Consider the following 20,631-nt stretch of genomic DNA (forward strand, 5'->3'; position numbering starts at 1 on the left):
CTTTCAATAACTGCAATCAAAGGATGCTAAAAACCCCGAAATGTCAATATTACGGAGGGAGGAGCATTTTAAAAGAAGCTATTTTCCTCTTTCAATAACTGCAATCAAAATGATGCTAAAACCCCGAAATGTCAATATGTACGGAGTGATGAGCATTTTAAAATAGCTATTTTTCCTCTTTCATAACTGCAATCAAAATGATGCTAAAAACCCCGAATGTCAATATTTCGGAGTTATGAGCATTTAAAGAAGCAGATTTTGCTCTTTTCATAACTGCAATCAAATGATGCTAAAACCCCGAAATGTCAATATTTAGGAGTTAGCATTTTAAAATAAGCTATTTCCTCTTTTCAATAACTGCAATCAAAATGATGCTAAAACCCCGAAATGTCAATATTACGGAGTTATGAGCATTTTAAATAAGCTATTTCCCTCTTTCATAACTGCAATCAAATGATGCTAAAACCCCGAAATGTCATATTTACGGAGTTATGAGCATTTTAAATAGCTATTTTTCCTCTTTCAAATACTGCAATCAAAATGATGCTAAAAACCCCGAAATGTCAATATTTCGGAGTTATGAGATTTTAAAATATCTTTTTCCTCTTTCAATAGCTCACGAAATGATGCTAAAACCCCGAAATGTCAATATTACGGAGTTATGCATTTTAAATAGCTATTTTTCCTCTTTCAATAACTGCAATCAAAATGATGCTAAAAACCCCGAATGTCATATTTACGGAGTTAGGAGCATTTTAAATATCTATTTTTCCTCTTTCAATACTGCAATCAAAATGATGCTAAACCCCGAAATGTCATATTTACGGAGTTATGAGCATTTTAAAATAGCTATTTTTCCTCTTTCAATAACTGCAAACGAAATGATGCTTAAAAACCCCGAAATGTCAATATTTACGGAGTTATGAGCATTTTTAAAATAAGCTATTTTTCCTCTTTTCATAACTGCAATCAAAATGATGCTAAAAACCCCGAAATGTCAATATTTACGGAGTTATGAGCATTTTAAAATAAGCTATTTTTCCTCTTTTAGAAACTGCAATCAAAATGATGCTAAAAACCCCGAAATGTCAATATTTACGGGTTATGAGCATTTTAAAATAAGCTATTTTTCCCTCTTTTCAATAACTGCAATCAAAATGATGCAAAAACCCCGAAATGTCAATATTTACGGAGTTATGAGCATTTTAAAATAAGCTATTTTTCCTCTTTCAATAACTGCAATCAAAATGATGCTAAAACCCCGAAATGTCAATATTTACGGAGTTATGAGCATTTTAAAAATAAGCTATTTTTCCTCTTTCAATACTGCAATCAAAATGATGCTAAAAACCCCGAAATGTCAATATTTACGGAGTTAGGAGCATTTTAAAATAAGCTATTTTTCCTCTTTCATAACTGCAATCAAAATGATGCTAAAAAACCCGAAATGTCAATATTTACGGAGTTATGAGCATTTTAAAATAAGCTATTTTTCCTCTTTCATAACTGCAATCAAAATGATGCTAAAAACCCCGAAATGTCAATATTTACGGAGTTATGAGCATTTAAAATAAGCTATTTTTCCTCTTTCAATAACTGCAATCAAAATGATGCTAAAAACCCCGAAATGTCAATATTTACGGAGTTATGAGCATTTTAAAATAAGCTATTTTTCCTCTTTCAATAACTGCAATCAAAATGATGCTAAACCCCCGAAATGTCAATATTTACGGAGTTATGAGCATTTAAAATAAGCTATTTTTCCTCTTTCAATAACTGCAATCAAAATGATGCTAAAAACCCCGAAATGTCAATATTTACGGAGTTATGAGCATTTTAAAATAAGCTATTTTTCCTCTTTCAATAACTGCAATCAAATGATGCTAAAAACCCCGAAATGTCAATATTTACGGAGTTATGAGCATTTTAAATAAGCTATTTTTTCCTCTTTCAATAACTGCAATCAAAATGATGCTAAAAACCCCGAAATGTCATATTTAACGGAGTTATGAGCATTTTAAAATAAGCTATTTTTCCTCTTTCAATAACTGCAATCAAAATGATGCTAAAAACCCCGAAATGTCAATATTTACGGAGTTATGAGCATTTTAAAATAAGCTATTTTTCCTCTTTCAATAACTGCAATCAAATGATGCTAAAAACCCCGAAATGTCAATATTTACGGAGTTATGAGCATTTTAAAATAAGCTATTTTCCTCTTTCAATAGCTGCAACGAAAATGATGCTAAAAACCCCGAATGTCATATTTACGGAGTTATGAGCATTTTAAAATAAGCTATTTTTTCCTCTTTCAATAACTGCAATCAAAATGATGCTAAAAACCCCGAAATGTCAATATTTACGGAGTTATGAGCATTTTAAAATAAGCTATTTTTCCTCTTTCAATAACTGCAATCAAAATGATGCTAAAAAACCCCGAAATGTCAATATTTACGGAGTTATGAGCATTTTAAAATAAGCTATTTTTCCTCTTTCAATAGCTGCAATCGAAAATGATGCTAAAAACCCCGAAATGTCAATATTTACGGAGTTATGAGCATTTTAAAATAAGCTATTTTTCCTCTTTCAATAACTGCAATCAAAATGATGCTAAAAACCCCGAAATGTCAATATTTACGGAGTTATGAGCATTTTAAAATAAGCTATTTTTCCTTCTTCAATAGCTGCACGAAAATGATGCTAAAACCCCGAAATGTCAATATTACGGAGTTATGAGCATTTTAAAATAAGCTATTTTTCCTCTTTCAATAACTGCAATCAAATGATGCTAAAAACCCCGAATGTCAATATTTACGGAGTTATGAGCATTTTAAAATAAGCTATTTTCCTCTTTTAGAAACGCGCCAATCAAAATGATGCTAAAAACCCCGAAAGGTGAATATTTACGGAGTTATGAGCATTTAAAAAGCTATTTTTCCTCTTTCAATACTGCAATCAAAATGATGCTAAAACCCCGAAATGTCAATATTTACGGAGTTATGAGCATTTTAAAATAAGCTATTTTTCCTTTTTCAAGAAATTGCAATCAAAATGATGCTAAAAACCCCGAAATGTCAATATTTACGGAGTTATGAGCATTTAAAATAACTATTTTTCCTCTTTAGAAACTGCAATCAAAATGAGGCTAAAAACCCCGAAATGTCAATATTACGGAGTTATGAGCATTTTAAAATAAGCTATTTTGCCTTTTCAATAACTGCAATCAAAATGATGCTAAAACCCCCGAATGTCAATATTTACGGAGTTATGAGCATTTAAAATAAGCTATTTTTCCTCTTTCAATAACTGCAATCAAAATGATGCTAAAAACCCCGAAAATGTCAATATTTACGGAGTTATGAGCATTTAAATAAGCTATTTTCCTCTTTCAATAACTGCAAATCAAAATGATGCTAAAAAACCCCGAAATGTCAATATTTACGGAGTTATGAGCATTTTAAAATAAGCTATTTTCCTCTTTCATAACTGCAATCAAAATGATGCTAAAAACCCCGAAATGTCAATATTTACGGAGTTATGAGCATTTTAAAATAAGCTATTTTTCCTCTTTCAATAACTGCAATCGAAATGATGCTAAAAACCCCGAAATGTCAATATTTACGGAGTTATGAGCATTTTAAAATAAGCTATTTTTCCTCTTTCATAACTGCAATCAAAATGATGCTAAAAACCCCGAAATGTCAATATTTACGGAGTTATGAGCATTTTAAAATAAGCTATTTTTCCTCTTTCAATAACTGCAATCAAAATGATGCTAAAAAACCCCGAAATGTCAATATTTACGGAGTTATGAGCATTTTAAAATAAGCTATTTTTCCTCTTTCAATAACTGCAATCAAAATGATGCTAAAAAACCCCGAAATGTCAATATTTACGGAGTTATGAGCATTTTAAAATAAGCTATTTTCCTCTTTTCAAGAACTGCCAATCAAAATGATGCTAAAAACCCCGAAATGTCAATATTTACGGAGTTATGAGCATTTAAAATAAGCTATTTTTCCTCTTTCAGATAACTGCAATCAAAATGATGCTAAAAACCCCGAAATGTCAATATTTACGGAGTTATGAGCATTTTAAAATAAGCTATTTTTCCTCTTTCAATAACTGCAATCAAAATGATGCTAAAAACCCCGAATGTCAATATTTACGGAGTTATGAGCATTTTAAAATAAGCTATTTTTCCTCTTTCAGAAACTGCCAATCAAAATGATGCTAAAAACCCCGAAAATGTCAATATTTACGGAGTTATGAGCATTTTAAAATAAGCTATTTTTCCTCTTTTCAGATAACTGCAATCAAAATGATGCTAAAAACCCCGAAATGTCAATATTTACGGAGTTATTGAGCATTTTAAAATAAGCTATTTTTCCTCTTTTCAATAACTGCCAATCAAAATGATGCTAAAAACCCCGAAATGTCAATATTTACGGAGTTATGAGCATTTTAAAATAAGCTATTTTTCCTCTTTCAATAACTGCAATCAAAATGATGCTAAAAACCCCGAAATGTCAATATTTACGGAGTTATGAGCATTTTAAAATAAGCTATTTTTCCTCTTTCATAACTGCAATCAAAATGATGCTAAAAAACCCCGAAATGTCAATATTTACCGAGTTATGAGCATTTTAAAATAAGCTATTTTTCCTCTTTCAATAACTGCAATCAAAATGATGCTAAAAAAACCCCGAAATGTCAATATTTACGGAGTTATGAGCATTTTAAAATAGCTATTTTTCCTCTTTTCAATAACTGCAATCAAAATGATGCTAAAAACCCCGAAATGTCAATATTACGGAGTTATGAGCATTTTAAAATAAGCTATTTTTCCTCTTTCAATAACTGCAATCAAAATGATGCTAAAAAACCCCGAAATGTCATATTTACGGAGTTATGAGCATTTTAAAAATAAGCTATTTTTCCTCTTTCAATAGCTGCAATCAAAATGATGCTAAAAACCCCGAAATGTCAATATTTACGGAGTTATGAGCATTTTAAAAATAAGCTATTTTTCCTCTTTCAATAACTGCAATCAAAATGATGCTAAAAACCCCGAAATGTCAATATTTACGGAGTTATGAGCATTTTAAAATAAGCTATTTTTCCTCTTTCAATAAGCTGCAATCAAAATGATGCTAAAAACCCCGAAATGTCAATATTTACGGAGTTATGAGCATTTTAAAATAAGCTATTTTTCCTCTTTCAATAACTGCAATCAAAATGATGCTAAAAACCCCGAAATGTCAATATTTACGGAGTTATGAGCATTTTAAAAAAAGCTATTTTTCCTCTTTCAATAACTGCAATCAAAATGATGCTAAAAACCCCGAAATGTCAATATTTACGGAGTTATGAGCATTTTAAAATAAGCTATTTTTCCTCTTTCAATAACTGCAATCAAAATGATGCTAAAAAACCCCGAAATGTCAATATTTACGGAGCTATGAGCATTTTAAAATAAGCTATTTTTCCTCTTTCAATAACTGCAATCAAAATGATGCTAAAAACCCCGAAATGTCAATATTTACGGAGTTATGAGCATTTTAAAAAAAGCTATTTTTCCTCTTTCAATAACTGCAATCAAAATGATGCTAAAAACCCCGAAATGTCAATATTTACGGAGTTATGAGCATTTTAAAATAAGCTATTTTTCCTCTTTCAATAACTGCAATCAAAATGATGCTAAAAACCCCGAAATGTCAATATTTACGGAGTTATGAGCATTTTAAAAATAAGCTATTTTTCCTCTTTCAATAACTGCAATCAAAATGATGCTAAAAACCCCGAAATGTCAATATTTACGGAGTTATGAGCATTTTAAAATAAGCTATTTTTCCTCTTTCAATAACTGCAATCAAAATGATGCTAAAAACCCCGAAATGTCAATATTTACGGAGTTATGAGCATTTTAAAATAAGCTATTTTTCCTCTTTCAATAACTGCAATCAAAATGATGCTAAAAACCCCGAAATGTCAATATTTACGGAGTTATGAGCATTTTAAAATAAGCTATTTTTCCTCTTTCAATAACTGCAATCAAAATGATGCTAAAAACCCCGAAATGTCAATATTTACGGAGTTATGAGCATTTTAAAATAAGCTATTTTTCCTCTTTCAATACTGCAATCGAAAATGATGCTAAAAACCCCGAAATGTCAATATTTACGGAGTTATGAGCATTTTAAAAAAAGCTATTTTTCCTCTTTCAATAACTGCAATCAAAATGATGCTAAAAACCCCGAAATGTCAATATTTACGGAGTTATGAGCATTTAAAATAAGCTATTTTTCCTCTTTCAATAACTGCAATCAAAATGATGCTAAAAACCCCGAAATGTCAATATTTACGGAGTTATGAGCATTTTAAAATAAGCTATTTTTCCTCTTTCAATAACTGCAATCAAAATGATGCTAAAAACCCCGAAATGTCAATATTTACGGAGTTATGAGCATTTTAAAATAAGCTATTTTTCCTCTTTCAATAACTGCAATCAAAATGATGCTAAAAACCCCGAAATGTCAATATTTACGGAGTTATGAGCATTTTAAAATAAGCTATTTTTCCTCTTTCAATAACTGCAATCAAAATGATGCTAAAAACCCCGAAATGTCAATATTTACGGAGTTATGAGCATTTTAAAATAAGCTATTTTCCTCTTTCAATAACTGCAATCAAAATGATGCTAAAAACCCCGAAATGTCAATATTTACGGAGTTATGAGCATTTTAAAATAAGCTATTTTCCTCTTTCAATAACTGCAATCAAATGATGCTAAAAACCCCGAAATGTCAATATTTACGGAGTTATGAGCATTTTAAAATAAGCTATTTTCCTCTTTCAATAACTGCAATCAAAATGATGCTAAAAACCCCGAAATGTCAATATTTACGGAGTTATGAGCATTTTAAAAAAAGCTATTTTTCCTCTTTCAATAACTGCAATCAAATGATGCTAAAAACCCCGAAATGTCAATATTTACGGAGTTATGAGCATTTTAAAATAAGCTATTTTTCCTCTTTCAATAACTGCAATCAAAATGATGCTAAAAACCCCGAAATGTCAATATTTACGGAGTTATGAGCATTTTAAAATAAGCTATTTTTCCTCTTTCAATAACTGCAATCAAAATGATGCTAAAAACCCCGAAATGTCAATATTTACGGAGTTATGAGCATTTTAAAATAAGCTATTTTTCCTCTTTCAATAACTGCAATCAAAATGATGCTAAAAACCCCGAAATGTCAATATTTACGGAGTTATGAGCATTTTAAAATAAGCTATTTTTCCTCTTTCAATAACTGCAATCAAAATGATGCTAAAAACCCCGAAATGTCAATATTTACGGAGTTATGAGCATTTTAAAATAAGCTATTTTTCCTCTTTCAATAACTGCAATCAAAATGATGCTAAAAACCCCGAAATGTCAATATTTACGGAGTTATGAGCATTTAAAATAAGCTATTTTTCCTCTTTCAATAACTGCAATCAAAATGATGCTAAAAACCCCGAAATGTCAATATTTACGGAGTTATGAGCATTTTAAAATAAGCTATTTTTCCTCTTTCAATAGCTGCAATAAAATGATGCTAAAAACCCCGAAATGTCAATATTTACGGAGTTCTGAGCATTTTAAAAAAGCTATTTTTCCTCTTTCAATAACTGCAATCAAAATGATGCTAAAAACCCCGAAATGTCAATATTTACGGAGTTATGAGCATTTTAAAATAAGCTATTTTTCCTCTTTCAATAACTGCAATCAAAATGATGCTAAAAACCCCGAAATGTCAATATTTACGGAGTTATGAGCATTTTAAAATAAGCTATTTTTCCTCTTTCAATAACTGCAATCAAAATGATGCTAAAAACCCCGAAATGTCAATATTAACGGAGTTATGAGCATTTTAAAATAAGCTATTTTTCCTCTTTCAATAGCTGCAACGAAAATGATGCTAAAAACCCCGAAATGTCAATATTTACGGAGTTATGAGCATTTTAAAATAACCTATTTTTCCTCTTTCAATAACTGCAATCAAAATGATGCTAAAAACCCCGAAATGTCAATATTTACGGAGTTATGAGCATTTTAAAAAAAAACTATTTTTCCTCTTTCAATAACTGCAATCAAAATGATGCTAAAAACCCCGAAATGTCAATATTTACGGAGTTATGAGCATTTTAAAATAAGCTATTTTTCCTCTTTCAATAGCTGCAACGAAAATGATGCTAAAAACCCCGAAATGTCAATATTTACGGAGTTATGAGCATTTTAAAATAAGCTATTTTTCCTCTTTCAATAACTGCAATCAAAATGATGCTAAAAACCCCGAAATGTCAATATTTACGGAGTTATGAGCATTTTAAAATAAGCTATTTTTCCTCTTTCGATAACTGCAATCAAAATGATGCTAAAAACCCCGAAATGTCAATATTTACGGAGTTATGAGCATTTTAAAATAACCTATTTTTCCTCTTTCAATAACTGCAATCAAAATGATGCTAAAAACCCCGAAATGTCAATATTTACGGAGTTATGAGCATTTTAAAATAAGCAATTTTTCCTCTTTCAATAACTGCAATCAAAATGATGCTAAAAACCCCGAAATGTCAATATTTACGGAGCTATGAGCATTTTAAAATAAGCTATTTTTCCTCTTTCAATAACTGCAATCAAAATGATGCTAAAAACCCCGAAATGTCAATATTTACGGAGTTATGAGCATTTTAAAATAAGCTATTTTTCCTCTTTCAATAACTGCAATCAAAATGATGCTAAAAACCCCGAAATGTCAATATTTACGGAGTTATGAGCATTTTAAAAAAGCTATTTTTCCTCTTTCAATAACTGCAATCAAAATGATGCTAAAAACCCCGAAATGTCAATATTTACGGAGCTATGAGCATTTTAAAATAAGCTATTTTTCCTCTTTCAATAACTGCAATCAAAATGATGCTAAAAACCCCGAAATGTCAATATTTACGGAGTTATGAGCATTTTAAAAAAAACTATTTTTCCTCTTTCAATAACTGCAATCAAAATGATGCTAAAAACCCCGAAATGTCAATATTTACGGAGTTATGAGCATTTTAAAAAAAGCTATTTTTCCTCTTTCAATAACTGCAATCAAAATGATGCTAAAAACCCCGAAATGTCAATATTTACGGAGTTATGAGCATTTTAAAAAAAGCTATTTTTCCTCTTTCAATAACTGCAATCAAAATGATGCTAAAAACCCCGAAATGTCAATATTTACGGAGTTATGAGCATTTTAAAATAAGCTATTTTTCCTCTTTCAATAACTGCAATCAAAATGATGCTAAAAACCCCGAAATGTCAATATTTACGGAGCTATGAGCATTTTAAAATAAGCTATTTTTCCTCTTTCAATAACTGCAATCAAAATGATGCTAAAAACCCCGAAATGTCAATATTTACGGAGTTATGAGCATTTTAAAATAAGCTATTTTTCCTCTTTCAATAACTGCAATCAAAATGATGCTAAAAACCCCGAAATGTCAATATTTACGGAGTTATGAGCATTTTAAAAAAAGCTATTTTTCCTCTTTCAATAACTGCAATCAAAATGATGCTAAAAACCCCGAAATGTCAATATTTACGGAGTTATGAGCATTTTAAAAAAAGCTATTTTTCCTCTTTCAATAACTGCAATCAAAATGATGCTAAAACCCCGAAATGTCAATATTTACGGAGCTATGAGCATTTTAAAATAAGCTATTTTTCCTCTTTCAATAACTGCAATCAAAATGATGCTAAAAACCCCGAAATGTCAATATTTACGGAGTTATGAGCATTTTAAAATAAGCTATTTTTCCTCTTTCAATAACTGCAATCAAAATGATGCTAAAAACCCCGAAATGTCAATATTTACGGAGCTATGAGCATTTTAAAATAAGCTATTTTTCCTCTTTCAATAACTGCAATCAAAATGATGCTAAAAACCCCGAAATGTCAATATTTACGGAGTTATGAGCATTTTAAAAAAGCTATTTTTCCTCTTTCAATAACTGCAATCAAAATGATGCTAAAAACCCCGAAATGTCAATATTTACGGAGTTATGAGCATTTTAAAAAAGCTATTTTTCCTCTTTCAATAACTGCAATCAAAATGATGCTAAAAACCCCGAAATGTCAATATTTACGGAGTTATGAGCATTTTAAAATAAGCTATTTTTCCTCTTTCAATAACTGCAATCAAAATGATGCTAAAAACCCCGAAATGTCAATATTAACGGAGTTATGAGCATTTTAAAATAAGCTATTTTTCCTCTTTCAATAGCTGCAACGAAAATGATGCTAAAAACCCCGAAATGTCAATATTTACGGAGTTATGAGCATTTTAAAAAAAGCTATTTTTCCTCTTTCAATAACTGCAATCAAAATGATGCTAAAAACCCCGAAATGTCAATATTTACGGAGTTATGAGCATTTTAAAATAAGCTATTTTTCCTCTTTCAATAACTGCAATCAAAATGATGCTAAAAACCCCGAAATGTCAATATTTACGGAGTTATGAGCATTTTAAAAAAAGCTATTTTTCCTCTTTCAATAACTGCAATCAAAATGATGCTAAAAACCCCGAAATGTCAATATTTACGGAGCTATGAGCATTTTAAAATAAGCTATTTTTCCTCTTTCAATAACTGCAATCAAAATGATGCTAAAAACCCCGAAATGTCAATATTTACGGAGTTATGAGCATTTTAAAATAAGCTATTTTTCCTCTTTCAATAACTGCAATCAAAATGATGCTAAAAACCCCGAAATGTCAATATTTACGGAGCTATGAGCATTTTAAAATAAGCTATTTTTCCTCTTTCAATAACTGCAATCAAAATGATGCTAAAAACCCCGAAATGTCAATATTTACGGAGTTATGAGCATTTTAAAAAAAGCTATTTTTCCTCTTTCAATAACTGCAATCAAAATGATGCTAAAAACCCCGAAATGTCAATATTTACGGAGTTATGAGCATTTTAAAATAAGCTATTTTTCCTCTTTCAATAACTGCAATCAAAATGATGCTAAAAACCCCGAAATGTCAATATTTACGGAGTTATGAGCATTTTAAAATAAGCTATTTTTCCTCTTTCAATAGCTGCAACGAAAATGATGCTAAAAACCCCGAAATGTCAATATTTACGGAGTTATGAGCATTTTAAAATAACCTATTTTTCCTCTTTCAATAACTGCAATCAAAATGATGCTAAAAACCCCGAAATGTCAATATTTACGGAGTTATGAGCATTTTAAAAAAAGCTATTTTTCCTCTTTCAATAACTGCAATCAAAATGATGCTAAAAACCCCGAAATGTCAATATTTACGGAGTTATGAGCATTTTAAAATAAGCTATTTTTCCTCTTTCAATAGCTGCAATCAAAATGATGCTAAAAACCCCGAAATGTCAATATTTACGGAGTTATGAGCATTTTAAAAAAAGCTATTTTTCCTCTTTCAATAACTGCAATCAAAATGATGCTAAAAACCCCGAAATGTCAATATTTACGGAGTTATGAGCATTTTAAAATAAGCTATTTTTCCTCTTTCGATAACTGCAATCAAAATGATGCTAAAAACCCCGAAATGTCAATATTTACGGAGTTATGAGCATTTTAAAATAACCTATTTTTCCTCTTTCAATAACTGCAATCAAAATGATGCTAAAAACCCCGAAATGTCAATATTTACGGAGTTATGAGCATTTTAAAATAAGCTATTTTTCCTCTTTCAATAACTGCAATCAAAATGATGCTAAAAACCCCGAAATGTCAATATTTACGGAGCTATGAGCATTTTAAAATAAGCTATTTTTCCTCTTTCAATAACTGCAATCAAAATGATGCTAAAAACCCCGAAATGTCAATATTTACGGAGTTATGAGCATTTTAAAATAAGCTATTTTTCCTCTTTCAATAACTGCAATCAAAATGATGCTAAAAACCCCGAAATGTCAATATTTACGGAGTTATGAGCATTTTAAAAAAAGCTATTTTTCCTCTTTCAATAACTGCAATCAAAATGATGCTAAAAACCCCGAAATGTCAATATTTACGGAGCTATGAGCATTTTAAAATAAGCTATTTTTCCTCTTTCAATAACTGCAATCAAAATGATGCTAAAAACCCCGAAATGTCAATATTTACGGAGTTATGAGCATTTTAAAAAAAACTATTTTTCCTCTTTCAATAACTGCAATCAAAATGATGCTAAAAACCCCGAAATGTCAATATTTACGGAGTTATGAGCATTTTAAAATAAGCTATTTTTCCTCTTTCAATAACTGCAATCAAAATGATGCTAAAAACCCCGAAATGTCAATATTTACGGAGTTATGAGCATTTTAAAATAAGCTATTTTTCCTCTTTCAATAACTGCAATCAAAATGATGCTAAAAACCCCGAAATGTCAATATTTACGGAGTTATGAGCATTTTAAAATAAGCTATTTTTCCTCTTTCAATAACTGCAATCAAAATGATGCTAAAAACCCCGAAATGTCAATATTTACGGAGTTATGAGCATTTTAAAATAAGCTATTTTTCCTCTTTCAATAACTGCAATCAAAATGATGCTAAAAACCCCGAAATGTCAATATTTACGAAGTTATGAGCATTTTAAAAAAAGCTATTTTTCCTCTTTCAATAACTGCAATCAAAATGATGCTAAAAACCCCGAAATGTCAATATTTACGGAGTTATGAGCATTTTAAAATAAGCTATTTTTCCTCTTTCAATAACTGCAATCAAAATGATGCTAAAAACCCCGAAATGTCAATATTTACGGAGTTATGAGCATTTTAAAATAAGCTATTTTTCCTCTTTCAATAACTGCAATCAAAATGATGCTAAAAACCCCGAAATGTCAATATTTACGGAGTTATGAGCATTTTAAAATAAGCTATTTTTCCTCTTTCAATAACTGCAATCAAAATGATGCTAAAAACCCCGAAATGTCAATATTTACGAAGTTATGAGCATTTTAAAAAAAGCTATTTTTCCTCTTTCAATAACTGCAATCAAAATGATGCTAAAAACCCCGAAATGTCAATATTTACGGAGTTATGAGCATTTTAAAATAAGCTATTTTTCCTCTTTCAATAACTGCAATCAAAATGATGCTAAAAACCCCGAAATGTCAATATTTACGGAGTTATGAGCATTTTAAAAAAAAGCTATTTTTCCTCTTTCAATAACTGCAATCAAAATGATGCTAAAAACCCCGAAATGTCAATATTTACGGAGTTATGAGCATTTTAAAATAAGCTATTTTTCCTCTTTCAATAACTGCAATCAAAATGATGCTAAAAACCCCGAAATGTCAATATTTACCGAGTTATGAGCATTTTAAAATAAGCTATTTTTCCTCTTTCAATAACTGCAATCAAAATGATGCTAAAAACCCCGAAATGTCAATATTTACCGAGTTATGAGCATTTTAAAATAAGCTATTTTTCCTCTTTCAATAACTGCAATCAAAATGATGCTAAAAACCCCGAAATGTCAATATTTACGGAGTTATGAGCATTTTAAAATAAGCTATTTTTCCTCTTTTAGAAACTGCAATCAAAATGATGCTAAAAACCCCGAAATGTCAATATTTACGGAGTTATGAGCATTTTAAAAAATACAATTTCCCAAATTCGTCCTCAAAAATCATAATCAAGACTTGAATTGCAAATAATCCCCTACCAAGCCATCTGCGCGAATTACAGAGACCGACATTACGCATAGCGGTGTAAATAGTTTTTTTTCTCGGTCTCACTTCGAATTATCACTACTTTAATATCTAAGCCTGGCACGAACAAAAACAGAAGTCATTCCAGGCTACTGCTTAAGCTCTGATCTTAAGACTTCCGTTTATTTGGACATTAAAAGCATCGTTATGTGCGATCAAATCAATTTATCCCCGCGCATAAAGTCACAATTATTAATAATGCTTTTCAATGGGAATGCGAATGTGAAAGGAGTGCGGGGAGACAGGCCAACAGATAGACTGACAGAAATATGGTGAGTCACTTATATATGTACGCCGCATTCGAAGAAGCCCCACAAGGCCTCATCAAAAAAGCTCGTTTATAAAGAAAAACATTTTTTTTCATTTTTCCTTTAATTTTTGTTTCGAAACGATGAGAACTTCCTTTGCAGCCGTCGTGCCAGCATCTGTAACTGATGGAGATATAATAATTTTTATTAATCATATTAATAATAATAAAAATATGAAAAAACAGATATTTTTATTTCATCTCTCTTCGTGTGTGTGTGTGAGTGGTAAGCACACATAGGGTACGAACGCCACGGCGATATGCCAACGCATAAATCCTTTTTGATTGCATTTCGCATTTCATTTCACACTTCATTGCGATAAGTTTACATTATAAAGATGTCTTAATAATTTGGTTAAGCTGCCGACAATGTGGCTTATAAGCGAACCACAACCAACCAGCATCAACAAAAAAAAAAGAAAAGATGTTTAAAAGCCGCCTGATGCCAGCCAAGATTCTGTTTTAATGCCAGCTTTATTCTGGAGATGGTTTATTTTGGCGGTTTTGTTACCAAAAGTCAGGCATGCGTGCCACAATATGTCCTTTGCGTGTCGAACGCATTCTTTAACTGGAAATACAACAACTTCAAAGGGGGTTAAGAACAACAATGGCAAAGAGAAAAAACCCATCATAGTTGTGAGTATCGAACATTAAGAAGGCGTTAAGATCGGTTAGGAAGATTTCAAGCCAAAAAATTGGAATAAAAACGTATTTGTGACAAAAATGTGAATTAAAAATAGTCACATATGGATATATAGCCAATGAAAACTTATGTATCATTATTTATGTTTTATTTAAAGCATAAAGTTTTTCGGTGGTACTCAAAAAAATTTTTTTTTATAAAAAAATGTGGGTCAAAAAGTTCTTGAATAATACAAGACTCAGAATTTTTTGAAAACTAGGAATTTCAAAAAATTTTCTATTTATACTAAATCCATTCTTATATTTTTTGGAGTCCATGAAATTATATATTTTCCAGGATATCCCTGAAACCACCATGATTTTTATCAGAAGATAATGCTTTAAATAATCCAGGGTTATTGTCAACAAGTCTTCATAAAGAAATGTTCTTCCGAAATTATTATATCTTCAAATAATACACGAGGCCCTTCCTAATAAATTAAAAATTAATAACAAAATATTTCAAAAGAGTCCCTCCAATATATTTTTGTTTTATGAGCACAAATTTATTTATGCAAGGGTTCCGAACTCTTACTCAAAAATCCACTATTTTTATAAAAAAATTAGATTTTTTGTTCGGAAAGTGCTTTCAAATTTTTCTTAAAAAATCACGATTATTTTTCAAACATTCTCAATATAATCTACGATTTTTAATTAAAAAAAAAAAACAAGTAAGCAAAGGCTATAGCCGTGCGGGGCCGCCCATGTGATACCCTACAACACTACAATATGTTGGAAGCCTCCTTATGTCCAAATCCATTTTGGGAAATTTCACTTTTGAAATTATGTCACGGAGTACTGCCCAGATATTACCCTTAGCATTTTGGACCAGGGACATTTGCCCAATATTTACGCACTCCATGGTGCTGTTAGTTGTTGTGGTCCATTTAACAGCTAAATATAATCCAATGGTCATCCAAAATACTAAAATTATTCCTGGTCCTTAACTCACTTCTCAGGCGTGTCTATTAGATTCAATTGTGTGATCAGTACATTTTTTCTGTTTTTGATTCATTTTAACCCCTAAATATTTTGCGATTATCTTCAAGAGCAAGAGTGTCTCCAAAGTTAGCCTCTTATGTATTTCGGATATAGCCTGTAAGTAATGTTGGTATTTTCCCACCAAAAGTAGTGGTCCATTCTACCCGCTGTCCTAAATTCTAACATTATGCGAGATTTCGTGTCCTTTGGTTTCTATTTGTGACCTTTATAACGGCTGGAATCACGAACATTTTTAGTTGTTGGTCCATTTCAACTTAAATATATTGCGGACATCTTTGAAAACAATAGGCCTAGCCCCTCTGAGTCTAACCCTACTCTTGTTAAAATTTTCGTGAGGATCGGACGATAATTGCAATCTATAATAATAACACCAACCTGTGTTGTAAGGTGAAAAAATATTGCAAAATATACTCTTCAAATTGAAAAAATCGCTGTGATAAAAAAATATGAAAAAATAAAAAAATTTCAGAAAATACTACAAAATCTAGATTAACATCATTATTGGCATCTTTTAATGCGATTTTTTTAGATTTTATTTTTTCTTGTCAGGAGGGTATCCTGAATTGACAAAATTTGTCGAAATCAGTCTAGCCATTCTTGAGATATAAGCATTCTAACTAACATCCCCTTCCTTTGCATATATACATTGTATATATTTCGCTATATATATCTCATATATTTATTATTGGTATCTACGTAACGGTCAAAATTTACCTGTCCGTCCATTTGTGATTTCGCCGGCATTAAAAATATTGGCGGTTTAATGAAAAAAATTACATTTATTTAACACAAATGTTATGGTCTTTTTTACCCACTAAATATTATCCGATGACCATCAAAATTGTAAGGCTTCTGCCCAGCGCCCAAGCTCTAGCCCCATGCTAACTTCCGCGTCGATTGGTCTATAATTGTGACCTGTAGATCATCTGTAAAATCAGGAAAATTTTCTATTCTGAGCATAACCCCACCTCCATTCTCAATTTCGTGAGGATCGGTTCAAATCGGTGGTTTGATTACAAATTAACATGGACAGACGGACAGACAGACAGACGGACGGACGGACATACATAGCTATATCGACTCAGCTCGGCGAGATAGGAAGATCCATATATCGTTCCTATTTCGAGGTGTTACATAATTTTTGGCCCAATCAAACTTAAAATACCCCCAACACATAGTGTCGTAGGGTATAATTAATCACAAAATATTTCAAAGGAGTCCCTCCGAAATATTTTCGTTGAAAGAGCACACATTTATTTCTGCAAGGATTCCGAACTATTACTCAAAAATCCTCTACTTTTGAGTAATACAAACTTTAAAAAAAATTTGAAAGTTTTGTTCAGAAAGTCCTTTCAAAATTTTCTTAAAAATTCGCGATTATTTTTCAACCGTTCTTCATATAATCTACGATTTTTGGTCAATATTTATTTGGAAAAATTCAACGATAATTCAAAAAATTGTTTAAAATAAAAAAACAAGATAAATAGTATCAGTCAGTTTGACCGACTAACCGTTGACTCTTTATTGGGGGAGTTCTGAAGAAGTTTTTTTAAACAGGTAATATGGATCAACGACTGATATGAATATTACAGACTTAGACTTATCGACTACTTCCTATACTTTATATGAGACTAGCTGGCCCTGTCCGCGTTGCCGGCCCGTAGTTTTAGTCTTTAATGCAAATTTTGTATAGAATATTTCACAAATCTGGCTCATAAAGGTGAACAAATTTTAATATAAATATTGATCCGACTAAATAGAAATAAATAGTCAAAGTTAATTAAGCTTTTACACCTATTACCATAGCTCCTCAAATTGCGCATAAAATTCAATGACGATTAAACAATGCCCGTGTTGTTAAATCACTATAGATCGGCGGCCCTGGGGACTATATGGGGACTGTACCAAAATATTTACCTATGTTGACATTTTTCTGTAATCGATTGGAATGACCACATTTTCGAAAAAGAAAAGCCAAGGTGCCAAATAAAGGCCAAATCAGTTGAAAAACGTGGCCAAGACCACGGTCATAGCTGAAATCAGGGATACATTCATATGAGGGTTACACCAAAACGTAGCCCAAACAAATATTTTCTTGGGGGTTACAAATTCAATAGAATACAAAATTTTCTTTTCTGACCACACATTAGATGTGAGAGTGGACTCATACGATGGTTATATAAATATGAAATCCGTGAGTTATAATTGATATCAAGACCTGCAAAAGCGATTTAAGGCATCTTGAATGTTTGGTAAGAATTTCTGGAAGGATAGAAATCCTTTTCTTACTAAGAGTCCCATTCGCTCTACTAATTTGTACTCTTTAAATTTGGTATTTTACTGATTGTACTCCCAAAGAATTTTGCATTTTGAGCTCTCATTGGACGAATTATTGTCACATGAAAGAAGTAGATCCACGCTTTGAAATGAGCCCCATTTGGCTTTTTCGGTCATTTTTGTTTGTTTAAATGTGTTCGCATCTTCCAGCTGAACCACGATGTAGGCCCTGGAGTTGAAAGGTAGGTGTCAGTTAACATCCTATTTCGCACTTATTTCATTTTTTGGTGAAAAATTGTATATAGTGAAAAATTATTCTTTATTTCGTTCACAAAAAGTTCACTGAATTCAATATAATAATACAAATTGAAAAAAATTGACAAAAAGGGAAAAACAAACTGAAAAAATCTTCAAATTGCTCGCTGATTTTTTACGGCAAATGTTTAAAGATCCTTACAAAGTTTGTCAATAGAATGTACTTTTATTTTAAAATTCGATTCCAATAGAATTTCGATTTTTTCCCGATTTGAAAATTTTTGCAATGAGATCACTTTTTCGTGATTTTTAAGCGATTTTGAAAAAGTAATTATCTTTTAACTTTGGTGTGACCGCGTTAAATTATTTCGATATCATCTATTCCGTTTCGCTACCACATAATTCGGTACTACACTTCAATGTAACCCGCCTTCAATTTCAGTTCAAGAAATCAAGTCAATTAAAAAAATTGGTATAAATATTCGAATTCAAAAATAAAATATAAAAAACACTACAAATGTACATTAGAAAAAAGTAAGTCAAAATTGAAAAAACTCATGCGAAATAAAACATTACTATTGTACATTTCAAAAGTCAAAATGAAAATGTTAATATATCACATTTTTACGCGATTTTTTTTGGATATTATCCTTTTCGGACAGTAGACAATTCAGAATTTGTCTGAATCGTTAAAATCAGATCAGCGATTCCTGAGTTATAAGCGTAGTAACTAACACAACTTTCTTTTATATATATAGATATGTGCCAATTTTTGGAAAATGTGGAAATATGCGTGAGGCACTAGATATAGCGGACCGAAATATTCCATTGTCATACTTCATCTAATACAGATATAAATATTGTTATGTGCAAAATTTGAAGTAAATCAAACATTTATGTCAAATTTTATGTGGAATCATTAATTCCGATAAATTATATATTCATATCAAATTTTTTGTTAAGATAAATATTTAGATATAGCAAGTTGAAAAGAATCGCCGACTTGTATCGCACGATATGGCAGTTATAAGCATTGGAAATTGTGACAATTTGTGTGTGAGGTACCAGAAGGGGTTGGCATATATATATGCCATAATCACAGCAGATCTTGCGTTAGAAAAAAAATATTTAGGTATATAAAATTTTAAGAGAGTTGGATGCTTATTTATTTCTCTTTCTTGGAACGTTTTGTTTATCAAAGTCTTGAACCCTATGTGGCGGAAGTACCAGAAGAAATCGCACGATATTATATAAAAACTATTGTGTTGATGAATCGATGGAATGGAATCGGATGTTAATTTCGCGTTTTATAAGCTTCATGGTTACTCTAAATGTTGACCCCTTGTGGAGGAGGTACCAGAAGGAGTGGACCGATGTTTGCCATCTTCACATCAGACCTTATATTGTGTATGTGTGTGATTTGAAGAGAACCGGATGATTAATTCGGATTTTGTAATCGTTTTGGTTTCTCAAAACTTTGACCCTTTGTGGGGGAGGTACCAGAAGGAATGGTCCGATCTTTACCATATTTAAAACTGATGTTGTCTAAATGGAATCTGGTTTTATGAGCTTCATAAATATTCAAAATTTTACCGTTTGTGGGGGAGGTACCAGACCATTTTCGCACCTGACCTAGTACTGATGCAAATATTCGAATTTGCAAAGTTGCAGCAAAATCGGATGATCCTTTCTCTTTCTCTGCTCCGAACTCGACCTAAGTTTGATAATAATATCACGATGCATCATGTTTTGACGAAATCGGATACTCTCTTCGGATACTCCAGACTGACATAGTTTAATCGACTCCAAATGTCCTGAAACGGATTTGGCCCAAAGGGACTTAGGGTCTAAAATCGTTATTTCGATCAGGCACATTTTGGCCTATCAAATGATATAGACCCTCTGTAGCCATATGGCTATGGGTATAAAAAGTTAAAAAGTATCAATCGGATTCTCGACATATATATACCATCAGTATTTGAATATGTATTTATGTATACTTTTATCGGGCTATACCATAAAGATTGGACCTACCCATCCCATCTTCATATAGGGTCCACCAAATAACTTTTTCATTTTGTGAAACTCGAGTATAGCTTCGGGACCAAACTGTGACGCGTATTGGGTGCATAGGCATTTCAATGTTTGTGTGCGAGAATTCGGCGCTTGTGATAGTTGCTTCAAAAGTCCGCAACCATTCTGCAACATCTCCATGATTTTCAAGGTGATGTCACAATATTTCCCGGCGTCGTTGAATCATATACGCAACCATATTCGTTCAGCCAAAGGATACAATAAATTGAAAACAATAAAGTTAGATGGCGGACGCTTTCCTTAATCG

The sequence above is a fragment of the Musca domestica genome, unplaced genomic scaffold, assembly GCF_030504385.1.
Source record: "Musca domestica strain aabys unplaced genomic scaffold, Musca_domestica.polishedcontigs.V.1.1 115, whole genome shotgun sequence".
Lineage (NCBI taxonomy): Eukaryota > Metazoa > Arthropoda > Insecta > Diptera > Muscidae > Musca > Musca domestica.